Source organism: Elephas maximus, chromosome 13 (genome assembly GCF_024166365.1).
Source record: "Elephas maximus indicus isolate mEleMax1 chromosome 13, mEleMax1 primary haplotype, whole genome shotgun sequence".
Taxonomy (NCBI): Eukaryota; Metazoa; Chordata; class Mammalia; order Proboscidea; family Elephantidae; genus Elephas; species Elephas maximus.
In genome coordinates this window covers 20044262-20049017 of record NC_064831.1, presented here as the reverse complement: position 1 = coordinate 20049017, position 4756 = coordinate 20044262, and the positions used below count along the sequence as shown (strand labels likewise).

The 4756-nt window shown below is 41.4% G+C and overlaps 1 pseudogene; it reads right to left on the bottom strand.

The window, feature by feature from the left end:
- Positions 1 to 2795: 2795 nt before the first annotated feature.
- On the bottom strand, positions 2796 to 3095 carry LOC126087735 (60S ribosomal protein L36a-like; annotated as a pseudogene).
- Positions 3096 to 4756: the final 1661 nt, after the last annotated feature.

Here is a 4756-nt window from a genome sequence, read left to right as displayed (position 1 = left end):
CATGTCCATGAAGTCAACCCTAGGTGACAGTCATACCCTGTGACCATATGTGCCATCGACTTCTGGGCCAAAGACTTCAGGTAAACTTCCCTTTTCTAGTTTGTGTGTGACATGGAGCCAGACCTTTCTGCCATCCCACCTTACTTGCTTTGACCTTAGCAAAGTATGAAGGCTCCATGCTGCTTTGACCAAAGGCCTGAAACAGCAGTTTAAAGGGCCTTTTTTTTTTTAGGGCAGAATGTTCATCTGTAACTACTCTTCAAACTCAACACTGTTAGGTGGAAACAGTTCCCAGAAAGTAATAAAGAGAAAGAGAAGTCCTGAGACAAAGGTCTGCTCATTCTACCTAAAGAATGTAAAGGGGTTTTAAGCTCAGTGTTGAGCTGAGTTCAAGTCAAGAGACATTGTCAGAGAAAGTCAAGACCAGGAGTGAAGAATCAACCATTATAAATATAGCCTCTGACCTAGATATGCCTCTGACTGCTGTCCTGAGGGCAGAGAACAACATGCTGTGCGAGTCAACACAGCTCAACAAGGAGCCGTGTCTCGAAATTTTAAAGCAAGTTATGCTTAGGCTTTATGTCTTTTTCTGTAACAAAGCACCTTCCTCCACTCTTGCCATCGAGTCAGTTCAGACTCACGATGACCCCATGTGTTGCAGAATAGAACAGCTCCAAAGAAGTTTCCTGGCTGTGATGCTTATAGAATTAGATCTCCAGGTCTTTCTTCTGTGGTGTTGATTAGTAGCTGAGCGCAAACTGTTTGAGCCACTCAGGGTCTTAACAAAGCACCTTAGAAATGCCAGCAGTCAAGGGAAGAGGGAGTACCAATCAAGATGATATGAATGGTGAATATCCTCTTGCTCTGATATTGTCCAAAAGAGAAGCTGCTACCACACACTTTCCCAGACAGGTTCCTGCAGGGGAGCAGAGAAAAAAACAAAAGCAAAAAAACTGGTGGTACCCGGGCAGATTCGGTGGTTACTTTTTCTCGCCCTAAGAACTGTCATATGTTGCTCTAAGAACTTCAGGGGAGCAGGTCCGAAGCAATAACTTTTTGTGTTTTATAAAATGGTAAGATGAACTCCTATGGGCACTTGGGATACTACGTAGTTATTCCTTTCTCCCTGTCACGAGTCATATTTGTGGTAGCTTATTATTATTTTTTAACTAAAAAGCAATCTACATAAGATGTGGATGTTCCTTACTCGCCTCCCCTCCCTTCAAATTTTAAATAATTTCAAAAACAGTTTTACAGAACAAAAACCCAGCATAGAGCTGGGTCAACTGTTTTGTGAGTTAGTTACTGAAACAGAATTTTGATTTTACTGTTTCTGGTAATTGAACAAATTGGAAGGAGAAATAAAAGCAATGGCATAATATTTAGTTTAGTCAGGAGAAGAAAGGCCAGATGCCCATCTAAAATTCTCTTCTGGTTCCGTCAAATTATTCCAACATTCTAGAATGAGAAATGTGGAAAGGAAGACCAAAACCTCCGTCAAGGAGATGGGTGATGAGGTTCAGAAATGAGGGTTCCTGAGAAGCAAAGGTAGCCCTCAGACAAGCTTCTTCACAATAAAATATGACTCCACTCTTTTTGTTTTTATCTGTAGTATAGTTTCTTTCCTCAGTGAGGCCTCATCAATATTATTGCCTGAATGAAAGGAAATCGACTTTGGAATATTTTAATTGGATGACAATGCACTGCAGCTCCAAGTGCTCCAGTGGCTGAAGTATGTAGCAGCTTCCTGGTGAGGACCATGAGGGTTGAAGCAGTCTGTAATTATCTTCCATGCCCGACTTTGGCTGTTTGCAACTCCAATTCATAGGCTGGGTTTTAATCTCTGCAGTTTAGAGTCTGTCCCTACCACCTCAGCAAACAAAGTCTACAAACTTGTAAACACATAGCTGAGGCAGCAGAGGGAGTATCCCAGGAAGCAGCATATTTCTTAAAAAACAGTGTGTGGCATTATAATTACCTTTTTTTAGACCTGGAAATGTGCAAAATTGCAGTAGTGATTTTATTCAAGTACTTCTGTGGTATTATTCTATTTGTTTCTGGATCTAACTGAAATTTTGCTTTAAAGAGTAAAGTAGGAATCCAGCATCACTTTACGGCAGTTACTTTGCTGTGCTTGTACCAGTATGCTTTATTTGGTTCTGTAGCGATTAATTGCTGTTGCCTTCAATCACAACTCATACTGTGGTTGTCGTTAATGCCTGGGTCCACTGGGGCTCCTGACTCAGCTGTTTTGATTGAAGTAATTGTCAGTCAATCAAGGTAGAGCCGTCTTAACTCCCTGGACCCCCTACTTATGCAGGTTTTAATTTCCTCATCAATCTCACCTCTTTCTTCCAGTCTCAGGAGATAAGATGTCTTTTCTAATGTGCAAGGCCAGTCTATCCTTCCTTGACATCACCCTCCTCAGCTTCTCTAGGAACTTGCTCCACTAGTCATTTTTTCTTTCTTCTATATTTTATCCCATTTAGTGGCACTTTTCTTTCAAGATTACAAACTTGGTAATGGAATTAGGTTTCACTTCTTTCTCAAAGGGAAAATTTGAGTTAGTTTTTTACATTTTAACTCAAGTCGAGGAACAGATTGGCTTCCTTTTCCATACCCACTGTGCCTCTTCAGTGTACCCAGAACTTTATCTATCTATGTAACTGTAAAGTATAAATTTATTCCTTTACAAGGGGCATTTAACAGATGACACCTAGTTTATTTCCCTTTCAAATGACCAAATGAACAGAACCTCAAGATTTCATTGTCTTCATAATAAAACAAGATGAAGCTTAGAACTGGATCACTTGGCCCTTTCTTTTCTCCTCCCAGTTCAAAATGGTTACATCTCTTTATAGTCAGCATTCTCTTAGGTCTGCAGTTGGGCTCAACACATTCAAGCCTCAATACAAACTTCTTTGTGGTTTTAGCCTTCTTCTAGAAAATCGGCTTAGTCTGCTCACCATATCCACCCTACCTCCTGTCCCTGGACGTATAGAGAATCTTTGCCCTCTTGTAATGTATCACTTTGTGGGGTTGGTGCTTGCCACCTTCTTACAGAAATCCCTGTGGGTTTTAGGAATGTTCACCATGTTTGCTGCAGTGCTATCAGCAGGAAAATCCTTTAACTCTATTTAAGGGTTGAGATTTAAATAGAATTTTGAGCAGTTGAACAAGTGATTGAGTACACACTGTAGACTATATGTCTTCCAGTCTTGCAAATCAAAAGGTTTTCAGACTGTTCCTTCTTAAATAAGATTCAGGATCTTACTGAATTTATATAGAATTCTGAGATAGGAAAAACTAATCAACAAAACCAATCTATAATGCAAAAAACCCAGAACACTGGTTTCTACCGGGGAGGGAGGTTGACACAGAAGGGGCATGATGATGGAACTTTGGGGAGTCATGATAACATTCCGTATCTTGATAGAGGTTTGAGTTGCACAGGTGTATGCAATTAGTCTTTAATACTTACCCAGATAGTTACTATCTCTAATGTTCTTTATTCCTTCTTGAAGATCCAAGTTTTTTTTTTTTTTTTAATTGTGCTTTGAGTGGTGAAAGTTTAAAAATCAAGTCAGGCTCTCACACAAAAACTTATATACACCTTGCTACATACTCCCAATCGCTCTCCCCGTAATGAGACAGCCCGCTCCCTCCCTCCACTCTCTCTTTTTGTGTCCATTTCGCCAGCTTCTAACCCCCTCTACCCTCTCATCTCCCCTCCAGGCAGGAAGTGCCAACCTAGTCTCAAGTGTCCACCTGATCTAAGAAGCTCATCCCTCACCAGCATCCCTCTCCATCCCATTGTCCAGTCCAATCTCTGTCTGAAGAGTTTGCTTTGGGAGTGATTCCTGTCCTGGGCCAACAGAAGGTCTGGGGGCCATGACCACCGGGGTCCTTCCAGTCTCAGTCAGACCATTAAGTCTGGCCTTTTTATGAGAATTTGAGGTCTGCATCCCACTGCTCTCCTGCTCCCTCAGGGGTTCTCTGTTGTGCTCCCTGTCAGGGCAGTCATCAGTTGTAGCTGGTCACCATCTAGTTCTTCTGGTCTCAGGCCGATGTAGTCTCTGGTTTATGTGGCCCTTTCTCTCTCTTGGGCTCCTAATTACCTTGTCTCCTTGGTGTTCTTCATTCTCATTTGGTCCAAGTGAGTTGAGATCAATTGATGCATCTTAGATGACCACTTGCTAGCATTTAAGACCCCAGACGCCACTCTCCAAAGTGGGTTGCAGAATGTTTTCTTAATAGATTTTATTAAGCCAATTGACTTAGATGTCCCCTGAAACCATGGGCCCCAAACCCTTGCCCTTGCTACACTGGCCTAGAAGCGTTCAGTTTATTCAGGAAACTTCTTTGCTTATGGTTTAGTCCAGTCATGCTGACTTCTCCTGTATTGTGTGTTGTCTTTCTTGTCACCTAAAGTAGTTCTTATCTACTAATTAGTGAATACCTCTTTCCCACCCTCCTCTCTCCCCCCTCTCGTAACCATCAAAGAATATTTTCTTCTCTGTTTAAAGTATTTCTTGAGTTCTTGTAATAGTGGTCTTATTCAACATTTGTCCTTTTGCAGCTGACTAATTTCACTCAGCATAATGCCTTCCAGGTTCCTCCATGTTATGAAATGTTTCACAGATTCACCACCATTCTTTATCGATGAGTAGTATTCCATTGTGTGAATATGCCATAATTTATCCGTTCATCTGTTGATGGGCACTTTGGTTGCTCCCATCTTTTTGCTATTGTAAAC